At 37.8% G+C, this 24,716-nt stretch overlaps 1 protein-coding gene across 1 annotated transcript in view; it reads right to left on the bottom strand.

Moving 5' to 3' along the window:
* The window catches only part of LOC126349094 (uncharacterized), a 932,931-nt gene extending 909,098 nt beyond the window's left edge, over positions 1–23,833 (bottom strand). The window contains exons 1-2 of the mRNA XM_050002408.1: positions 23,695–23,833; positions 20,288–20,331 (exon numbers count right to left, since the gene is read on the bottom strand). The gene's annotated coding sequence lies outside the window, so the exon portion shown is untranslated. The remainder of the gene's footprint in view (positions 1–20,287; positions 20,332–23,694) is intronic.
* Positions 23,834–24,716: the final 883 nt, after the last annotated feature.

Here is a 24,716-nt window from a genome sequence, read left to right as displayed (position 1 = left end):
CTTTTATTGGCCTTTCTGTACAAATTGTAAATAGCCTTTCGCTCCCTGTATTTTACCCCTACCACCTTTAGAATTTGAAAAAGAGTATTCCAGTCAACATTGTCAAAAGCTTTCTCTATGTCTACAAATGCTAGAAACGTAGGTTTGCCTTTTCTTAATCTTTCTTCTAAGATAAGTCGTAAGGTCAGTATTGCCTCACGTGTTCCAACATTTCTACGGAATCCAAACTGATCTTCCCCGAGGTCCGCATCTACCAGTTTTTCCATTCGTCTGTAAAGAATTCGCGTTAGTATTCTGAAGCTATGACTTATTAAACTGATAGTTCGGTAATTTTCACATCTGTCAACACCTGCTTTCTTTGGAATTGGAATTATTATATTCTTCTTGAAGTCTGAGGGTATTTCGCCTGTCTCATACATCTTGCTCACCAGCTGGTAGAGTTTTGTCATGACTGGCTCTCCCAAGGCCGTCAGTAGTTCTAATAGAATTTTGTCTACTCCGGGGGCCTTGTTTCGGCTCAGGTCTTTCAGTGCTCTGTCAAACTCTTCACGCAGTATCGTATCTCCCATTTCGTCTTCATCTACATCCTCTTCCATTTCCATAATATTGTCCTCAAGTACATCGCCCTTGTATAAACCTTCTATATACTCCTTCCACCTTTCTGCTTTCCTTTCTTTTCTTAGAACTGGGTTGCCATCTGAGCTCTGGATATTCATACACGTGGTTCTCTTCTCTCCAAAGGTCTCTTTAATTTTCCTGTAGGCAGTATCTATCTTACACCTAGTGAGATAAGCTTCTACATCCTTACATTTGTCATCTAGCCATCTCTGCTTTGCCATTTTGCACTTCCTGTCGATCTCATTTTTGAGACGTTTGTATTCCTTTTTGCCTGCTTCATTTACTGCATTTTTATATTTTCTCCTTTCATCAATTAAATTCAATATTTCTTCTGTTACCCAAGGATTTCTATCAGCCCTCGTCTTTTTACCTACTTGATCCTCTGCTGCCTTTACTACTTCATCCCTCAGAGCTACCAATTCTTCTTCTACTGTATTTCTTTCCCCTATTCCTGTCAATTGTTCTATTATGCTCTCCCTGAAACTCTGTACAACCTCTGGTTCTTTTAGTTTATCCAGGTCCCATCTCCTTAATTTCCCACATTTTTGCAGTTTCTTCAGTTTTAATCTACAGGTCACAACCAATAGATTGTGGTCAGAGTCCACATCTGCCCCTGAAAATGTCTTACAACTTAAAACCTGGTTCCTAAATCTCTGTCTTACCATTATATAATCTATCTGATACCTTTTAGTATCTCCAGGGTTCTTCCATGTATACAACCTTCTTTCATGATTCTTAAACTAAGTGTTAGCTATGATTAAGTTGTGCTCTGTGCAAAACTCTACTAGGCGGCTTCCTCTTTCATTTCTTAGCCCCAATACATATTCACCTACTATGTTTCCTTCTCTCCCTTTTCCTACACTCGAATTCCAGTCACCCATTAATATTAAATTTTCGTCTCCCTTCACTAACTGAATAATTTCTTTTATTTCATCGTACATTATGCATTATAACTCTGAATTCCGGATACTAAACAATTATGATTACATCTCACAAAAAACGCAAGATATATTTGTCACTTGCAAATCAAGGAAAAAAATTCAGTAACATTTTTACCGAAGCAGCATGAATGAGAAATATATTACGGTAAGTATCATAGCTCAGACGTATATGAAAAAAGAACAAAAGAATTTCCGTTCTACTAAGACAATAGCAGAAAATGTCTGGAGAGGGTCAGAAATGAAGCACAGAGTGAGTCTTGAGATAAAAGCCATTATTCAATAAACGAAATCTCTTTATTTCAAACACTGCGGTGGGAAGACTAGAAAGATATGGAAGGATTTCAAATCGTAAGCGACACGTAGATTTTGTGAGACAAAACCATATACTGGGCGGTGTTAATATACATCAAGAAAGAAATATAAGCAAAATTTTCATTCCGGAAAGAAAATGTTTGCCTAAACATGTATTAATTCTGAAAGGCCCTGAAAGCTTGTAGGAAGGGAGTAGCAGAGTTCGATGTAGTAGGCAACGATGAAACTCCGTAATAATTGGAAGCATACATAGTTTTATAAACATATTTTAAAACTTTTTTTGTTATTAAGACCAATTAATTCCTCCGGCTGATCGTATGAGTAATGTTACCAAAGAGTTCACGCACTTACCAAAATAATTTACAACTCAGAGACGACAGACCACCATAACATATGCTCTGCAGCAGGTTACAGGCACAGAAACGTAGGTGATAGCAACTGCCAAAAAATCTGAAGCAAAAATAAATAAATAAAAAGATAAGTGATCACCAACAAGAAAAATTTTCTTTATTTCTATTTTTGTGCCGCTCTGGCGCGATGAGACGTTACAATTACTTGTTTTAAATATTATGTATGAAACAGACTAGACACTGGCATAATATTGAACAATATTTATTACTTTCGTTTACAACCTAGTTTTCAACTGTTACTCCATCATTGGATACAAAGATAAATTGGAGTAGTTGTGAAATTTTTAAAAGATGAAGATTTTAACTAGTGGACTTACATAATAACTCGTTTCGAAAGATGACAAGATGGCACGATGAAAGTACAAAATATAATTAAAATTATCTTTAATTCTTTTCAAAATACTGAATGGTTAGATAGTACACAAAAAAGGTTATATATAGACAGTATCAACCAGTATATACAATAAGTAAGTCCAATAAGATACGTTTTGTATTATAGTGATTAAGATACGTTGAAAACTGAATCTCTGGTAGCATTTTACATTATAAATAGTAATGCTTGAATACATCAGTCCTTGGATATCATTTTATGAATTCTACAGTAAAGGTATTACTTTTAAAGTACTATGGCTATCTTGGACTATGGTAATATTACATTGGTTTCAACGATAAGACCTCTTAGAAATTATTTAGGAAGGAGTTGTTAGAAGACTCTGTTAGTTTATTCAGAATGAGATTAGGAACAGTGTTGTTGTGTATACCACTCTCTTCTTGCGGATTCATGGTGCCACACTTATCTGTCTTTCTCGAACTGTGATCGATATTCCTGTGGCCATCACCGTATGTCTTCTGTTGCCTTTCCGGGTGATATCACCATTGCATACATTTACCCAGTGTCATTAATAAAATGAAGTGAACTAAAGTGAGCAAGTGAAGTGTAAAGCGATTAAAATGCCTTTTTACTTGTAGAGAGTGGTATTTCTCAGGCCCAAAAGCCTGCTCCTAAACAACACATTCTACATTAAATTAATTTAGGAAATTTCCTAAAATTTTCAGAAGTTTCGAGGCGTTCCACCAACATATTTGATCACAAAAATGATAAGTGATTGCTATACAAATATTCTGCATACACGCGCGTATAGTATAGAACTTGTAGGTCACATAATTTGTCGATCACTTTTTTTTTGTTAATCACTAGGCCTCAGTGCGAGAATGTACATTGCCTAGCAATTCTTTCATATGCTTTTTTTGACAGAGAGCATACTCCAATGACATGGCCACAAACACAAATTATAGATAGTATATAGAATAATTGGTTACATAGCTGAAACATGTAAACAAAAGACACAAACGAGAAGTCACAATTCTGCAATGAATGAAACAATACCACAGATTCAATTGAGTTCAACGAGGCGTCTACGAGCAGTAATATTTGCATCAACATCTACATCATACTCCACAAGCCACCTAATGGTATTTGACGGAGGGTAATTTTTGGACCACTAACTGAGTCTTCCAACACTGTTCCATTTGCGAACAGCACCTGGGTATAATGATTGTCGGTAAGCCTCTACGTTGGCCCTAATTTCTCGAACTTACTCCTAATGGTCATCATGCGATACGTACGTAGGGACAAGTAAATTTTTAGAATGAGATTTTAACTCTGCAGTGGAGTGTGCGCTGATATGAAACCTCCTGGCAGATTACAGTTTTAATCTGCCAGGAAGTTTCAAGTAATTTTTTGTCCGACTCTTTTCGGTAAGTGCTCTCGAAATTTCAATAGTAAATCTCTTTGTGATGTGCCCTACCTGCCTTGTAACGTCTGCCAATGGAGCTTGTTGAGCATCTCCGTAACGCTGTCGTGCCGACTAAACGATCCCGTGATGAAATCTACCTCTTCTGTGTCCTATTTGGTAGGGATGCCAGACATATAAACAATATCCAAGAATAGGACGAACAAACGCCTTATAAGCTGATTTGGTGAAGGCTGCCGGTCTTACTTACGAGATGAAGGCAGAGCTCACCATCTGCAGCATCGTTGACAGAACCGACTGCGGACCTTTGGTGCAGAGCCGGGTGGAGGGTCTGAATCAGAGGCTCAGACGGTTTTGCGACCGTATTGGCTGCAGATTCCTTGACTTGCGCCATAGGGTGGTGGGGTTTCGGGTTCCGCTGAATAGGTCAGTTCACTACACTCAGCTGGCGGCTACACGGGTAGCGGAGGCTGTGTGGCGTGGACTGGGCGGGTTTTTAGGTTAGAAGGCCTCGGGAAAGTGCGGGATGGGCTGCAATGTCAAAGGGTGCTTGGCAATTACAGGACGTGCTTGGATCAAGGAACAGTCGGAATTATAGTTGTAAATTGTTGTCGTTGCGCTGGAAAAGTCCCTGAGCTTCAAGCGCTAATAGAAAGCACAGAAGCTGATATCGTTATAGGTACAGAAAGCTGGCTAAAGCCTGAAATAAGTTCTGCAGAAATTTTTACGAAGTCTCAGACGCTGTTCAGGAAAGATAGATTAGGCAGAATTGGTGGTGGAGTGATTGTGTCTGTCAGTAGTGGTTTATCTTGTAGTGAAGTCGAAGTAGATACTCCGTGCGAATTGGTGTGGGTGGAGGTTATACTTAACAGCCGAATTAAGTTAATAATTGGCTCCTTCTACCGACCCCCAGACTCCGATGATACAGTTGCGGAACAGTTCAGAGAAAGTTTGAGTCTCGTAACAAATAAATACCCCACTCATACGGTTATAGTTGGTGGGGACTTAAACCTACCCTCGGTATGTTGGCAAAAATACTTGTTCAAAACCGGTGGTAGGCAGAAAACGTCTTCCGAGATTGTCCTAAATGCATTCTCCGAAAATTATTTCGAGCAGTTAGTCCAAGAACCCACGCGAATTGTAAATGGTTGCGAAAACACACTTGACCTCTTGGCCACAAACAATCCAGAGCTGATAGAGAGCATCATGACTGATACAGGGATTAGTGATCACAAGGTCATTGTAGCTAGGCTCAATACCATTTCTTCCAAACCCATCAGAAACAAACGCAAAATAATTTTATTTAAAAAAGCGGATAAAGTGCCACGAGAAGCCTTCCTAAAAGACAATTTCCATTCCTTCCGAACTGACTATGCGAATGTAGACGAGATGTTGCTCAAATTCAAAGATATAGTAACAACAGCAATTGAGAGATTCATACCTCATAAATTGGTAAGAGATGGAACCGATCCCCCGTGGTACACAAAAAAGGTCCGAACGCTGTTGCAGAGGCAACGGAAAAAGCATGCGAAGTTCAGATGAACGCGAAATCCCGATGATGGGCTAAAATTTACAGACGCGCGAAATTTGGCACGTACTTCGATGCGAGATGCCTTTAATAGGTTCCACAACGAAACATTGTCTCGAAATTTGGTAGAAAATCCGAAGAAATTCTGGTCGTATGTAAAGTACACAAGCGGCAAGACGCAGTCAATACCTTCGCTGCGCAGTGCCGATGGTACTGTTATCGACGACTGTGCCGCTAAAGCGGAGTTATTGAACGCAGTTTTTCGAAATTCCTTCACCAGGGAAGACGAATGGAATATTCCAGAATTTGAAACACGAACATCTGCTAGCATGAATTTCTTAGAAGTAGATACCTTAGGGGTTGCGAAGCAACTCAAATCGCTTGATACGGGCTAGTCTTCAGGTCCAGATTGTATACCGATTAGGTTCCTTTCAGATTACGCTGATACTATAGCTCCCTACTTAGCACTCATATACAACCGCTCGCTCACCGATAGATCTGTACCTACAGATTGGAAAATTGCGCAGGTCGCACCAGTGTTCAAGAAGGGTAGTAGGAGTAATCCATTTAACTACAGACCTATATCATTGACGTCGGTTTGCAGTAGGGTTTTGGAGCATATACTGTATTCAAACATTATGAACCACCTCGAAGGGAACGATCTATTGACACGTAATCAGCATGGCTTCAGAAAACATCGCTCTTGTGCAACGCAGCTAGCTCTTTATTCGCACGAAATAATGGCCGCTATCGACAGGGGATCTCAAGTTGATTCCGTATTTCTAGATTTCCGGAAAGCTTTTGACACCGTTCCTCACAAGCGACTTCCAATCAAGCTGCGGAGCTATGGGGTATCGTCTCAGTTGTGCGACTGGATTCGTGATTTCCTGTCAGGAAGGTCGCAGTTCGTAGTAATGGACGGCAAATCATCGAGTAAAACTGAAGTGATATCAGGTGTTCCCCAGGGAAGCGTCCTGGGACCTCTACTGTTCCTGATCTATATAAATGACCTGGGTGACAATCTGAGCAGTTCTCTTAGACTGTTCGCAGATGATGCTGTAATTTACCGTCTAGTAACGTCATCCGAAGACCAGTATCAGCTGCAAAGCGATTTAGAAAAGATTGCTGTATGGTGTGTCAGGTGGCAGTTGACGCTAAATAACGAAAAGTGTGAGATGATCCACATGAGTTCCAAAAGAAACCCGTTCGAATTCGATTACTCGATAAATAGTACAATTCTCAAGGCTATCAATTCAACTAAGTACCTGGGTGTTAAAATTACGAACAACTTCAGTTGGAAGGACCACATAGATAATATTGTCGGGAAGGCGAGCCAAAGGTTGCGTTTCATTGGCAGGACACTTAGCAGATGCAACATGTCCACTAAAGAGACAGCTTACACTACACTCGTTCGTCCTCTGTTAGAATATTGCGGCGCGGTGTGGGATCCTTACCAGGTGGGATTGACGGACGACATCGAAAGGGTGCAAAAAAGGGCAGCTCGTTTTGTATTATAGCGTTATAGGGGAGAGAGTGTGGCAGAAATGATACACGAGTTGGGATGGAAGTCATTACAGCATAGACGTTTTTCGTCGCGGCGAGACCTTTTTACGAAATTTCAGTCACCAACATTCTCTTCCGAATGCGAAAATATTTTGTTGAGCCCAACCTACATAGGTAGGAATGATCATCAAAATAAAATAAGAGAAATCAGAGCTCGAACAGAAAGGTTTAGGTGTTCGTTTTTCCCGCTCGCTGTTCGGGAGTGGAATAGTAGAGAGATAGTATGATTGTGGTTCGATGAACCCTCTGCCAAGCACTTAAATGTGAATTGCAGAGTAGTCATGTAGATGTAGATGTAGATGTAGAAGCCACTTCCTTCGAGGCTGAGCTAAATTTCCTTAAGTATCTTCCTATGAATGTGAATCTAGCATCTGCTTTTCTCACTATTTGTTTTATGTGGTCATTCCAGTCAAGCTCGCTCCGGTAAGGTTAGACTTCTTTTTCCAGGTATGGAATTACGAAACCGGAATTTCCTTGTAGATGGTGCTAGACGTCCATGTAAAGCCCGTGCCTGCAGCGCCATCTGCTTCCTGTAACGTCTGACGACGAATGTCAACACGCAGTAACTCAAATTCCATACATAGATATCCGTTTGAAATCCTTACAGGTGTATAGTTTTGTGCCTACGAACTACGATTTGAAGAGAGCATTAGTTTTCTGTTATCATTTGAAGAAAACTGCTGCAGTCACATCGAATGCTTGTCGAAGCTTTCGGCGAGCATGCACCTGGGAGGACACAGTATTCCGAGCGTTACAAAATATTCAGAAGTAGTGATCTTGACGTGGCAACCGACGAGCGCGGGAGACCACCGAAAAAATTCGAAGACAACGAATTGAAGGCCTTATTAGATGAAGATGATACTTAAACTACGCAGGAACTAGCGGAACAACTGAATGTGACGCAGAAAGCCGTTCCTCTTCGTTTGGAAGCTATGGGAAAGGTGCAGAAAGTGGGAAAATGGGTTCCTCATGAACTGAATGAAAGACAGCAAGCAAATAGTAAGACCACTTGTGAAATTCTGCTCGCGAGATACAAAAGAAAGTCATTTCTCCATCTAATATTGACAGGTGATGAAAAATGGACACGTTTTCGTGGAATGGATATGTTTTAGGTGAATTCAGGCGAAACAACGACATCTATGCAAGACCAAATCACTTTGGAAAGAAGTCACTGCTCTGTGTTTGGTGGTATCAGAAGCGTGTCATCTATTAAGAACTTCTAAAGCCTGCCGAAAACGTTAACACTGATAGCTACCAACAGCAAACGATAGATTTAAATCGATTATTACGTAAAAAACGACTGGAATATATAAAATGGCAACAATAAGTCATAGTGCTCCATGATAACGCTCAGTCACACACAGCAAAACGGGTCAGGGAAACGATCGAGGCGTTCAGTTGGGAAATATTAGGGCATATGGCTTATTCTCCGGACTTGGCTCCGTCTGATTATCATCTATTTGCAACACTGGGACAAGTTCTCGCTTAACAACGCTTCATTTCGTATAAAATGTACTAAAATGTCATGCTGACTGGTTCGCTTCAATAGAAGAACTGTTTTCTTGGTGTGGCATTAACAGCATGCCGGAGAGGTGGGAGAAATGTATAAATATCAGTGGAGATTATTCTGAATAAATTATTGTTTATCAGTTCCAAACAACAGACATGCCATTATTACAGCCAAAATCCGGTTTCATACTTCTACACCTGGCAAAATGGAGATTAAGCTGTTTCCAGCATTTGTCTCGGTTAGAAACGGTACACATTCTTAAATGCAAAGACTTAAGACCAATCGTAGATCTCAGTCACAGATAGCTACGCAAGATTCCCAGCTTCTGGTGTGTAAAATTGTTATGTGTCGAAACGTTCAGACTGATGCATACGACCCTTATCTAGGATAGTCTTTTTGTACGTTATGAGATATAGCATCCTCCAGTGACGACTGAATACTTTTATGTCTTCAAAAAAATGCCGTATAGAAGTACGTGTGTCCAGTGAGCTATAATTACTATTCATCTGAGAGCTATAACAATAACGATGTAGAAGTTAGTGACCACACAAACATTTCACGTTAGCGCTAAGATTTAGTTAGAACGAATGTAGAAAATGGAAGTTAATTTTGAATGAGATGTCTTTCATCTCAGATCAGAGGTTTTCACTGAAAACCACGCATTCTGGACACAACTTACTATTCTGAGGGAGGTCTAAAGAGAGATACAGAACGTGTTCACGCCTTCAACGCTATCGGCTGAGCGATAGTGGTGGCCATTCATCCGACATTGCGTGGTAAATATTAACTGTCTCTAGTAGCCTTTTTCTCAGTTTGACCTATTTCTTCGAGAATTTGCATCAGAGGTGGAAACTGAAGGCTTTGAATGAACTGGCCGAAGCAATATTTAAAATGTAGCAAATGAACCACCGCTCTTCCACTGTCTTACGACCAGGCGTGGTATAACAAGGAAAGAAGATGGTGCAGTGTGATACTACATTCGTCCACTGAATAGTTTAGTTTCGGAATATTAACGATTCATCAACCACAGTTCACAGTAAACTCCAGTACAAATATCTAGCTCATTGTTACTCACTGTCATCATAGTATAAGTACAAGGAAAATAAAAGAAAAGAATCCTAAGCATTATATACTGCATGTTGTAACAGGAAAAAAAGTTGTTATCTTTGCGTACCGATGGCATCGAAAAGCAGTGTGGCAGAACATTGACGGGACAAAATTAAAAGTCCAAATGTAATTGCATTGACATTATCTTTGACGCGTGTTTTTGCAAGCTGAACTATACGACTTATGCATGAGTAGTAGGCATATGGAGAAGAAATAAGAAGGGAAAGATTAACTCTTTGATGCTGAGAGTGCGTCTTCGAGTAGATCATTGAACGGTTAATTACGTTTTGTAAATGACCGCTTGTCTATCTTAGAACGAGAATCGCCATTATAGTCACGGGGATGTCAGAGTTAGCGGTCAATTTATGGTCATGTAGGCCGACAGCTGAACGCAGGAGTCGGCAGCTGCACAATTGAAGGGTCTGCCAGGTGCCCGCATCACGCGACTGTCACATATCGCTCTATGACGTGCATTGTGTTGGCGCAGCGCTGGAATGCAGTTAGAGGTGACAGCGTGTTTGCGTGTCACGCTCTGTGGCGGCTGCCATTGACCCTCGACCACCGACAACACAGACAGCAGTGGTGCCGCGGCAGTAGAGACACTCATGTGCTGATCGGTAACACCTTGGTGAGTCATGAGCGTCTCATAGATGAGCAACACCTTCGTGGAGGAAGAAGTTGGATATCTCCTCTATCTTGATTCTGTTCACTACTTCGTAAGTTATCCGATCTTCCACTTAATTTTCTCTTCTCTGGCACCACCTTCCGAAAGCGTCTTCCTTTTTTGTGTCTGCACTGTTAACCTTTCTATGGATCAAATGGCTCTGAGCACTATGGGACTTAACATCTGTGGTTATCAGTCCCCTAGAACGTAGAACTACTTAAACCTAACTAACCTAAGGACATCACACACATCCATGCCAGAGGCAGGATTCGAACCTGCGACCGTAGCAGTCTCGTGGTTCCGGACTGAGCGCCTTAACCGCGAGACCACAGCGGCCGGCCATCCTTCCTATCACACAACACTGTATCTGTCAACATAAATATTAAGGGTTCTCAGCCAGTCTCTGTTCCAAACCCTGAACATGCATCAGGCAGAGTCAATGTGTTCGTTGTCTGATCCTGCGAGTCGCCGCATAATTCAGTCGATCATTAGGAAAATAAAGATGTAAGGTTGTAACATCCTGTACTGGAAGACAGTTACGGAAAATTCAGTACCACTTTGGAGTGACAAACAGCCTTTTAGATGCATTTGTATAGACTTTAACTCTGTGGAACCATTTAACATTAGACTAATGATTATGCAATGAGTATACAGAACACCTGCACCTCTAACACCGATTTTATAGCTGGTTTTGAGAAGGCACTTAATTATTTTTACGTAATTCGCATACTAACGGTGCATTAATGATTCTAACTGAATAATATAAGTGATTTTACAAGACATATCTCATTTATATCAATTTTCTAGAAGTTTTCAATGGACACCAGAGTTTCCAGCAGCTAATGTAGAAAATAAGAATGATCATGTCACATAAAAGATGTGTAGCAGTAGTATACATATTCAATAAATTTTTATTGTTTGACTCTGATAAATGAATGGATACACCCGTCAAAAGCTTTCTCAAAATGTTTCAGTTATCAGAGTTACTCTACGTATACTCATCAACGTAGGTAATTTAGGTCTTTGTATGAGTTTCCTAGCACATAAAATATGAACATACGGAATATTTGAACGTATATATCAGCGGACTGAATAGTTTTTAGCAAAATAAAGTCATCGTGCTCAATTTTAACGTATTGACATCGTCAGAAGCTTACATGATGTTCGTCTCGTATGGACCCTACTATTCACGACACATATACGTGAACTGACAGATAACATACCATTTCCGACCGGCTTTCCAGCGGTCGTCTTCAGTGCGAAGAACTGCGGCATTCTGCTGATGGTCCTCGGCTACCGACGTCGCATTCTGCGTTTCAATCGGACAATTCGAGGTAAAGCTTGCTACTGAGAGGTTACTGTATGATAAGCTACTGCCTGTGCTACCTTGGAAGGAGACTGGCAGGCAGATCTTAAAATTAAATACATTTAGATCTTAAATATTTTTGTAACTGTTTTGATCGCGGACATTATACAACATTAAAATGTGATGGCTGGTTTCAGTTGACTACGTAACCACATCAGATCACTCATTGCAAAATATATGCCAGCGTATAGGGTACTGAAAACCATTTATCGTCTGTATAGATGGGGGTATGTCCATATGGTAACACGTTCAGGAAGAAACTGAACGTACAAAGATATCTTTGCTTTGAGAAGTTACTCGAAGTAGTGATGTCGTATATATATTTACAGCCACCTGCAACCTCATTCAGTATAGTTTTGAACGAGTCGGTGTTACCTTGGCACTTTTTAAGTTTCTTATTGAAAGTGTTTTCATACATCCAGCTCCCAGCGACTGACGTATGTTGTGTCATCAGTGATCTGAAGACGGTTTCTTATTGAACTGATAACAGTCATCACACTTTAACCTTTATATATTTTACGCGATCTAGTCACCATTATAAACATTTTTTCAATAAAGTATTTTTTTATTTTAAGAAATTTATGTTTGATCGCCTTCTGCTTTTCTGATAACTTCAGATGTAACCAGCAGCGAATCGGCAAACATACCACAGTACACACCAGTCTATACTTCGTGATGTCTAACAGAATTTCAGAATGTTAAGTCAGTAGCCATCCGACATCTGAAACACGGCAGTTTATAGTGGAAGTTCGTCACTAGAATCCAACAGTTAGTCGCCCTGAAGAGAACCGCTGGAAATCTGTTCGAAATGTTGTCATGTTACCGGCTTTAGTGTTTCACAATGCGTGGACTAATACCCAGATGAGATGATTCAAAGTGACACTGGCAGTAGAGGCGTATGAACTTGGAACCTGTGAAAACGCTCACAGACATTGTAGTTTGTTACTAGGGGGTAACAGCGTTAAGAAGTTTGTATTAAAAGTATTAAAACTTGTATTCTACTAATATGAGGCGACGAGGTTTCCAATTGCCTCTAAGCATAAATATATGATATTTAAATTTAACTGAATGCGAGAACCAGCGGTACGAGTTGATATCAGGAGTAAATTTGCCTCTGACTGCATAAATGGTATTCAGTTTCTTTTTATTGTGCATCTGAAGGTGGGGTTGCAACCCCATGACATAACAAAAAGTACGTGAAGATTTTTTTTGCATTAAGAGGCAAATTTATTACTAATATAAGTGAAAGGAATGTAATGAAGGCATATTGTCTAAAAGTTCCGATAATGCCTGAGTGCGCAACCAATGTTTATTCGCTAGATTCTGTATTAACCTTAAGTGTCTGGGTATATCTGTTCACAATGATTCAAGGGAGAATGTTCAAGTACATTTTGCCATGTTGTAGTATAATAACACGCTTAGATTTATGGAAAAAGTTGTAAAAAATGTGATTCACTCATAATAGGCATCGGACATGAAACCCTTCGACCGTTTCAAATTCTGTTCGTCGATCTACGACCGTTACCAGATAGGAGTAATGAAACAAACAGAAAAGATTAAGATAGGCTGAACTAATCTTGGCGGGTTTGTTCAATCGGCGTGAAAGAGTCACACAGATACTCCACAAAATGAATTAGGAGACGATACAACAAAGGCATTGTGGACCAGAAGGAACCTTACTCACAAAATTCAGAGAACTCGTATGTCAAAAGACGTTTGGAGACATACAAATTCTTCCAAAACATATAACAGGACAATGAAAAATGCAAAGTGGTACGGACAGTCTTTTTCCTGAACACATCCACGAGCAAAATACTGTACAAGGTTCGTCGTAGTACAGATGACGAAACTGCGTTTCTTAACCGGTTGTCGGTACACATAATGTACCATGAACTTCTGATTAGCCATCATATCTGAACCAAAGAACAAAAAGAACAATTTTAGACATGGCGGTGAGATAACATCGGTACAAGAATACGATACTACAAAACAGCCTACCAGTTGCAAACAAAGTATGATATATATGAAACGGGCAACGAGTTGCAACAAAATTTTACACCGGCTGCGGGTGTCTTCATCAGCACGTTCAAGATTACATGTTTCAAGTGACGAATGAACCTGTTGTCTGTTTTATACCAGCCATGAACAAAATTAAACTTCAATAAGATGCAGGAAAGTGCCCGGATTAGAAAAGCTGTTGGACAAGGATGTCCCCTCTCTGAACGCTTACGTACTTTATTCATGGAGAAAGCTATGCACACGGTGAAGGAGATGAAAAAATGAATAAAAACCAATAGCGAAAGGACATATTTGACGATGAGACCACACAGTTTGCAGACTTCTACAAAGAAACGAAAAAAATTTGGCAAGTAACTTCAGACATGCTTAAAATATGAACAGACGGAAAACGAAAAAATGATCGTACGGAAAAACTTGGTAGAAGTTAAAACCAATATACAAAATGATGACGTCAGAGTTCATTAAATGAAATAATTTTGTTATCTGGGTAGTACGCTACCAAAGGAAAATGTATAGTTAAGCGAATTGAATGACTGTATTGGTAAAACAGGCATTTTAAATTAAGAAAAACGTTTTATCTAGCAAGCATATGAATACAGATGTCAGAAAATCCTTTGAAAATTCATTTGTGTGAGTACACTACTCTATGGAAAAGAAAGTTGGGCCCTGGGTAAATTGGTAAGCAATCGACTTGAAGCCGAAATGTCGATATGGCGGAAATTGAAAAGAACGAAATGGACGGAAAGAAAAACCAACCTGGAAGCCCTAAGGGAAGGCCATTAAGAAGAAGATTATTAAAGGCAACGAAAAGAGAAAAATGAAATTGATTGAACATGGAATCAGATACAATATTTTTACCATTAACATTCTTGAAGGGAAAATGCTGGGACAGAAAAGAAGCGGATGACCTAGGACGAAGTATACAGCCAGTAACACGAGACAGTGGTTACATTGACAAGGCATTAACATTTAGGATATTTAAGTATGCACCAGATTCCCACTGAATGTTATCTTTCGAGTGTACTAAGTACTGTGCGGCAGTACTTATCGTAGTAACTTTGCATCGAGAATATCACCTTTTTCTGTTACACTCCAGAACCGTAATGTCTCTTTTTATTTGCGTTACCTTTATTTTATTTGAATGCGACTGCGACCAGAGATTTTTGGCACAGTAGTGGAATTCGCACATTACAGCGGAACGCAGGAAAATTTAGCACATCAACGACACGCCTGACTCGTGATTTAGGAAGCTGTTGCAAGCAACACAGATCACAGATAAACAGATAGCAGGAATATGGTACGCAGAGAGTACGAGTGATGCTTTTAGATGAATTCATGAACTTCTTAGATCTAATAGATGCTGTTACGATTTAAAGGTAGTAAATAGAAGGTTTAAACAAAAAGTAGGATTCTTAAACTCTCATCCACACTGAAGGGGCTCCCGAATTTCCTATACCTGAATATGTTGGACGTAAATATGGTCAGTGGCAACTTCATTTTAAATACATGAAACAGTAAAATTATGTACAAACAACTGATCCTCCTCATTTTCAACAAGTAAAAGATGTGAAGCGAAAAGCATTGCTTCGAAATATGACATAGTTGGTATCGATAACAGGTTAGCTACCTGTCCAAATGATTTACTCAGACAATGAAGTGAAGTTAAGGAAAGAGACAAGAACATATAGACGTATCTCTTTGCAAGCAATAATATTAATTAAGATCTCGATAAAAATTATAAAAAAGAGGAAATAACTTGACAGCGATAGATTTGGTACGTAATCTAATAATTGGATTAAGCTTTGAGTAACATCCCAGTTCGTAAAACGTCACACTGTTTAGGATTCAATACCAACAGCAGCAGTGCATTGTATATTCAGTAAACGCAGAAAAGGCAGTAAAGGTTATAAAAATTTTTATAATGCTTTGTAATGAAATATCACATGCAAAAACAATTCAGATACAAGAGACATGTATGCAGGAAATAAAAAGAAAGAACGTTACCGTAAGACGTCCAGCAGGACACAGCAGATACACTTCTTTGAAGAAAGTGAAACATCTAAAAAACAATGTCATACGCAATAACCAATACTTCTCCAGAAACCTTGAGAGTAGATAAACAGACCACAAAATTGAAACAAAGATTCTGTGTTACTAGGAAAATGGTGCGTTAAACCCGGAGGATGCAATCGGCCAGTTCAGAACAGAGAGATCAAGACGCTGCATCGAAAGAGTATTCATCAACAGCATTCAATAAGGAAAATCCAAGACAAAAACAGAAGGTACAACAGTTTCATGCTAAAAAGGTTATAGAGCAAAAAAATCTTAGGATGAATATCTGAGTTTCCTTAAAAACACAACAGTTAGAAAAATTTAACGAAAAGTACGGAAAATAAAATTGTCACTGTTTAAACTGTCATGTATAGCATTGGAGGGAAAGCTCTTGTACTATCAGTGCCCCAGTTTACGCATAAAATAAAGCCCTCTCACCATCAAACCACTATTACTGTACCAGCAATATAAACAGCTCTAATTAAAGTAACAATACTGTCGGGTTACAACAAATAAATTTAGAGACAATCTGTCACTCAGTTGTGAAAGACAAGTGAGATTGTGTCTGCCTAAAAGTGAGTGACACAAAGAAACATGGAGCATTGTGGTAAAACAATGTTTAATGTTGAAAGAGTTTCACCTGTAGATTTATTTTTGCGATTATTTATTACGTAGTCGACTGCAGCCTTCAATTACAATAATGTGAGCGCAGGTATGTTTACATTGTAATCGGCTCTGTATCAGGTAATACACAGCTATACTTACTATTAAATATTTTACTGTAGACTTCTGTCCAATACATATCATCATGGTATCATCACTCCCAAAGGAGAACAACTCTACATAACGCGCACACAATAACTGTACATAATGTTCCTTAAAGCATTTCTCATCGAGTGACAATTATACACAGGATGCGCTTTCGAAAAACTTATTCAACTGTGTGTCCCATAACTGGAATACAAACCATCCTTAGAATGTTCTGTTTAAGTATTAGATGGGCTGTAAGAAAAATGCACTCTGTCTTGCAACGTAAATAATAATTGCCTGGAACAATCTTACAGCCTAGTACCTTGTTGTAACTGTCCTAAGATCATATGTCACAGGTTCCAGATATTTCAAACAGTTAAAAATTTAAAAATTATTTACCATCCAATTATAACATGGGACTACATGCAGATTTAAGCTTCATTATAAATTAACGAGAAGGAGCAATCACTTCTCTGAGTATTCGTGATAGGTGTATCTTAATTCACAGCTGAAACACATTTTCAATCACTTGATTCTTCAGTTCGGTTCTTTGCTACAGGCGTCCCGAAGATGGTCAAAATTTGACCGAGATCGGGGCAAAGAAACAAAATAATAAGTACAGCTGTATATTACGTGAACAGTGCAAATGTGAATCCTTTTAAGTGCCAGTTTTTCACAAAACAAAAAATCTGATTTCTCGGTTCTCTGTTGCACTTAGCTAGACATGTTCCAAGTGTCAAATCATTGAAAAAATGTTTAAAACATTCATTACAGATGGCGCACAGTCTTTGAGGCAGTAAATGCTTCACAGTGGACGTCCAGGTGCCATGTGTCATGGTCTTCTCCATTTAATTGTTGCACAGTTTGTACGGTAAGCAGAGTAAATGTAAGCCTTTGTTTGTATCAATAAAACATCTTTGTAATGGGAGGAGATAACTTTGGTTTCAAAAATAATACAAAAAGGTGAAAAAGTGAACAAATGTAATATGTGTCCCAAAAATGCTATGAAAGGCCATTTGTTCCTCAACAGTAAACAGAGTTGTGGAGAAAAGTTTGCCGTATCTTATTCATAGAATAGAGTTTTACAACAAACAAAACACAAAATTTAAAGATTTTTTTCTTCAATTGTATTTTCTGGTTCTCTCGTAAAAAATTTAAAATACACGAAAAATGGTTTGTGTTGACTAGTGTTCTCCTGCTTAATATATTACTGTTGTGTTCCTTGTGTTCCTGTACTTGAATCATCACAAAGAAAGTAGCGCCTCAATCTTAATAGTAACTGAAACAAAAACTTCCTTATTGGCACTTATAGAGTTAGTCACTTCCGTGGTAGGGCACTTAGAACGTTCTTAATAATTAATTTATTTTCGAACCTGTATCATTACTTTTGGCAGTGATGCGTTGATCAGCAAAATTCTGTGTTATCAAAATAATTTCTCAGTTTTTTTGGATGAAAATAATTTATATACAAGGAGACGCGTATTTTCTTTATTCTGCTGACAAATGTGAGCTTTCGCACTTTAATATTTCCACTCGTAAGAAAGCTGTCTAACATGCCTTACACAAAATTTTTCTATCAAATTCAATTGTTTGTGTAGCAGTATGCTTCATTTTGTAATTTAGTTTCCATTTATATTATAATCCACCAGTTTCTTTCTTCGTAAAGCGATAATTTGAAGAAGGCCCTGCTAAGTAGTTTAAACCGGTTATGATACTATTTGCGTAAGTATCCGATTCTGCATTTCCCAGAAAAGACATTATTCTAAGTGGGACAAAAACGTTTGCATTAGAAGCTGTTTTCTATATTTTTATTGACCAAATCAAATTAGCTAAAATGCTTACGAGGCTATTGTGCATAACTAAAGTGTTCGTCTATGTCAGTTTTGTAATTAACATGAAAAATACATACCATGTCGTAGGCGATATAGTCGATGAATCCCATCTAATACATATCTTACAAAAACGGAAAATACAGTAATATTGTCTTTTCGAAAGAAGTATTTTCCTAGTAACCTCCATCTCTTTGAATTAAAATACTGAATAACAACCTTCTTCAGATAGGATCGAAAAAGCTCCAGGCATTCGGTTTTATTTTATTAAAATTTAAGTAGCAAACAATTGTTTACAATCCACACATTTAAGAAAAAAGAACGATATCATTGTTTTCTTATTTAATCTGTGAGGTTGACTTTTAGATGGAAGTATGTGTTTAATATGTTCTACTATTCCTCTTTGACACTACAACACTGTTTATTTTTGACAGTTTTATAGTTCCACTGTCAAATATTTTCAGAGCAGTGGTGCCCTTCGTCGAGAAACCACACAAAAAATATTTCATATTTAACATAATAATGGACTCTCGCAGCTTATTTCTGTAGTTAGAAGATGCAACGAATTTCTAAAGTATCGACAATAATTCGCGGTTTGGCCTAGAGAAGGTGAAAAAGTTTCACCTGAATATACCAAAGTGGTACGACACACTCAGACAGAAACAAGTATTACTGTAAGGGAATATTTCGTTTCCCTGAATGATAGTCATTTTTGCACAGTGCATGAAGCAGCGCTATCATGCAGTTCTTCTATGACAAAATAGTTTAGTGAGAAAACAGTGAAGAAGTTGATGTTTCTCAATTTTCCACTATAGCTCCAAATGTGACACATATTACAAAAGTCGAATAGTAAAATAAACTGACAACACTTTTACAGTAACTATGCAACAATGGGTTATATATATTCTGATACGTCAAGTACATTATGCTTTGGCGAAAAAAAAGTGGAAGTAAAAGGTAGGAGTTGATGAGAAGGTGTCTCATGAAGAATAGCTTACAATCATAATATCAAGAGACTCCAGAATATTATGACAATGGCAATAATAAATTGGAGAACAATAAAGACAAGTTAAGATATTCTCTTTGTTTTTTTGATGCTCAAGATATGGATAGGCAGTGTAAGGCGGGACAACAATTTCTAAAATGTTATGAAATTGAGCTTATGTAGTGAACAAAGTCATGAAACTGTACTAGCACAGTGGGAGTAATTGACATGTCAAGGAATAGAGTTGGTTTAAGAACGTTGTGAGGAAAGGAAGCTTATAGTCGTGGTTGTTTAGTTCGTCTGATAAAGAAGCGATGAAGGGCGTGAAAGAACATTTCGTGGAAGCCTATCATTCAATGAAAGAAGATGCTGACATCATGATTCGCAAATGATCTAACGCTTCTAGTGGATAGTAAGGAATCGTCAAAGGATCTACTTAATGGAATGGACAGTACACTTAGCACAGTATTTCGTTTACATACAAGCAAACAGAAGACAAAAATCTTGGGAAGAAGTAGATGTGAGAGATGCAACTTCGCCAAATATCACAGTTCCCAACAACTGCAATGTTTAAAAAGAATTCTTGAAACGGTGAATATGAAAATGGATGTAGGTGTTGATAAAGCGCTACAAGTTAAATCACGTGGAATTTATAATATTATACTACAAAAAATATTAACACTTCAATAGACAGTTAAACACGAAATGAATATAAAAGAAATTTCGACAGTGGTGGACCAGTACCAAACTAACGACACTGATGTACACAGGAGGGATTAGCTTGGGCATAAAATAACAGTAGGGAGTATACACTGTAAGAACAGGCAGAACAAAGCTCAGACTGCCTTACCAGATGTTAGATATTATAGCTATACTTACATAGAACGATTTGTACGGGGCATTGGAAGCATACTGCATGAAACCTGTGAAAAAAGCAAAGATAATGACAGTAAGACCTTGAAAACAGTTGAAGTGAGTACGCTGATTAAAAACTATGAACTGTTCATCCATACTAGTAATTGCGTGGTTGTGACTAAGAAATAAGCTTGAAAGATCCAATATTCTATTTACATTATCCCGGGGTACAAATGTTTATGGGAGTCTACATTTTCAATGTTTCACTGAAATATGAGTAAATGTAGTCTCTTATGCATCAACTATAAGATTATATTCAGACGATGGCCTCTAAGAATATTACTTATGAACACAAGATTATGAAACATTTCACTAGAGTGCTGAAAGAAGAAATGATAAACGTACGCCATTAACATTTATTTATTTCATATCTGGTTCCACGTGGAAGATGCTTCATTCCTGTCGATGCAGATACTTTCATAGATCGAAATATTGTTATTGTAAAAATATTAACATTAAGAATATTATTTCGTAGATGTTACCAAAGATTACAACCTTTCCTCTTTGACACAGAATGCCTCAGTACTAGCTACACTGCGTTTTTTACCCAAGACCGAGGAAAAAGTGATGGTCGATGAATTTTGTCCCTGTGCGTGATTGCTTACATGAAGAGGTAAAGTTTAGCTAACGTTACTAATCATACTCGTTTGAGGGTAATAGCTCCTCGGAAACTTGCCTTTTCAGGACGTAATTTGACGAAGTAGTTGTTCTGAATCGATTCTGTTACCCACATCAAGTTAAATACAATGTTTACTATCAAAGTCTGAATTATTAACTACCAAAATCCACTCAAAAGTTATGCAAATCGAGCTACACCCGGAACGTTCCCAATCCAGATGACATCACCTAGTTATGTAAGACTTCGTTCGCCTTCAGCATATTAATCTGATGTGCTTAGGAATGGACCATTTAAATAGTACTATACATCGGTAGAGTCTCTTTCCCGAATTTACGTTAGGCTGACGTCGATAATTTTCAAAGCAAAGCTTTGGCGAAGGCGAAAAGTACAACCAGGGGGCACTGGCTGGTTGAATAACTAAATAAGATATTCTCCTGAAGCTATATAGGAAAGCATCTCACGTAGGTAGGCTGGCCAACACAGTCACAGATATATTACACGTTTTAAGATAGTGGCATACAGATTTTTAACCACAACATTAGGCATGATGTACATCAGAGTCACATTTTGTACACAATTATGTCCCAGTACTGTAATTAATTATTTTTCTTGCAGATAAGGTCGATCAGGCTTTCTATATGATAGAAATTACTGTTCTTCGAAATTCCATTTGCGCAAGTTGTTATGTCCTATAGTAGGTGTTACAATTGATGTAAGTGACAAAGAAATTATTGGCAATAATGTCAAGAACAGAAATCTTGCATGGTGTTGCCATCTGGCTGCAAACCGTAAATTTAGGTATAAAGTTAAGGGAAGTCACTCATCTATGCATGATGCTGCCGAATGGCAACATATTCAGTTTCGCTGCATCTAGCTAGATTGTGCTTAGGGTCATTGTCTTGTGAGAAACATGGATAATCGATAATTTTTCCTGAAAGTGGACTGCATGTAAGCCAGCGCAATAGCAACTGAAAGATTGAATTATTTCTGCCACTTAGACCACCTCTAATTACATTTCTAAAATATGTAAAATGATGATAATGATAGGACAGATTATGCTTCCATGTCTCTGTAACAGGACGATTAATAACTAACCAATATTTTCGGCTTTTTAATGTATGGTAATAAACTTGTATTTTTTGTGTCAGATGCTATACCAGATATTTTTCCACTCAAACTGGTTTCCTAAAAAATGTCTTGCAATAGAGGGTTTATAATAAAATTGACAATTATAAAAAAACATTCAAGTTATATATGTGAAACAATATGATTCAGGCAACAGTACAATAATAATTTGTATTGAATTTTAATGCAGAAGGAAATGTTAGAATTATGGACAAAGTACTGGTAGCACTGAAAATGAAAACTCATTGAAAAGGAGAGGTAACTTTGAAATACTTCAAGAAGTAAAAAAAGAAAACTTAAGAAAATCAAGAAGATAATGATATTTACAGGTCACTTGCATTTAATAGATTACAGCAGGTTAACAAGACAAGGGCACGGTTTATAAGTAATAATGTACCTAAAGACCAACAAACAGACAGAAACAGTTCTAGAACGGAATCGTCATGCTTTATGCAGATGACACCTGCTCCCTAGATGTGTTTCACAAAGAAAGAATTAAGAAGAAGACACAAATATGACAAATTAGAAATTGTATTGAATTGGGCAAATAATCTGCGTGACAACGAGATGAAAATGTCCTTTATGTTACCTTTGGATAGATAAAACAAGCGATCCGCTTCCCGTTACGTCAAATTACTCCTCTGCAACATAGTAATAACACCACATTTTAGTAATAATATCACAGTAGTTGTGAATACACGAAGAAGAGCAACGAAAACCCGCAAGAGAAAGTTAAACACGAAAATACTCTTGAGGAAGCATTCGCTTCTCTAATCCACATCTCAAATACTTAAATTAAGAAAACAGTGCAGAAAAATGTTTGTAAAAGGTAATACTAACAAAAGAAGTCGTGATAGAAATGCATAAATTACAAATTATTAGAAATTATCTTCAAGGTATTATGAAAAAGGACCGAAATCAAAATTATTCTTTAAAAGAAACATGTCTAATCTTTTCACCAAGCGAAACAAAAACAGAAGATCCCCAAGTAACAGTTTGATCCGACAAAAGACTATTGAAAAAACCTTACCACATGGCATATTTAATATTAAAAGTTTCATTAAGCCCGAATAGGGAGGAGAAAACTAATAATATTGGGTTAAGGTGTGTGTATCCGAATTCTGTACTGACTAAAGGGAAAAATGAGGAATGCAACTAACCATGAGAAACGTCTCATTAATTTTATATCTCGAAGTGGCTTATCGTTTTCGTTGACATTCCTTACTTCCATCATTACATGTATTCCAATATTCCTATCAACACTGGCATATAGGTAACAAGGAAGAAAAGAAATATAGTTAATAATTTAAAGAATTCTGAGGTAGGGCTATAAGGGTAAAACGATGAGAGAGAGAGACAGACAGATAGATAGATAGAGAGAGAGAGAGAGAGAGAGAGAGAGAGAGGCGTAAGAAAGTAATACAATAATGAGAGAAGAAAAGACTTGCTTCAGTGTTGGAGAATTTAAAAAAAATACATTCCTATTAAAGTTTCGACGTTACTGAGACGACAGCAAGTACAGTAACATGTAGAGCAACCGTAAGTGAAAACATACTGCAAAGAAATTCGTAAACGATTTTGTTTTAAGGACATTTGAACTTATTTTACAAGAATGATCCGAACTTACATAACAATTGTGAACAGATGACTGTTATTTGCTTTAGGGTGTGACAGACGGTAATCTGTTGCCAGAGGAGCTGGTGAAGGACACGGAGTGCGTCATTCTCACGGTGCTGTCGCGGTAGCATTCTACATCACGTAGCAGCACACTTCTGGAACAGAACGTTATCACATCAGGAGCAACTAGTCACATATGTGGAGGAAAAGAAGGGAGGTTTGAATAATAAAAGATATCTTTTAAGCTACATGTATTGGAAATTAAAATGGCGAGTTTTATATTTCAGACAATGAGAGACACTTGTCAATTAAGTCGAAAGGAGTCTCTTTACTACACTGTTAAGTCCTGGAACATATAAGCATGTTAAACAACTTACAGTATATTGGTAGTTTCTGACAATATATTGTACAAACATTGAAAACTGTATTGAAAATATTTTCCTATCATTGAAACAGACAGGGCCACAATCCACTACACATTATTACGGACAAACATTAACCTTATTAGACATGTTGTCGCAAATCAAGATAAGACATTACTTTTCATATTTTATTTTACTTCAAAATAATAAATGTTACGGGAATCTACAAAAATTGCTAAATATTTCTTCTATAGAATAGTACCCTAAATTGCCAGATTTATCTGGTAGTTTAAAAAGTTTACCCTCGGTATTATAATTAAAGCAAACAGATCGACCGCCTCATAGCGAATACTAAGCTATTTGGAAAACGTACTGCAATAATTTCTTGAAATAACAAACGTAACAACAGGTGAGATTTATTTAATTTCAATACAGAAAACACTATAGCGTTATCAAGACTTCTAGGTAGATAAATCCTGAAGTAAACAAGCCACTGCGGATTAAGGTTCGTGACTATATAGAAGCAACTAGAATCAAGTAAGATAGGAGAACAGTCTCAGGAAGCTGACGCAATTATTGTGACTTGTGGTGCGAAAAGTCCCTATTTTTGTGGCAATAAATAAACGAGTATGTGTGGACTGGGCAATGATTATCGTTAAATAGTAATTAG

This window comes from Schistocerca gregaria, chromosome 1 (assembly GCF_023897955.1).
Source record: "Schistocerca gregaria isolate iqSchGreg1 chromosome 1, iqSchGreg1.2, whole genome shotgun sequence".
In the NCBI taxonomy this organism is placed as follows: Eukaryota; Metazoa; Arthropoda; class Insecta; order Orthoptera; family Acrididae; genus Schistocerca; species Schistocerca gregaria.
This window is presented reverse-complemented; position numbering and strand designations above follow the sequence as displayed.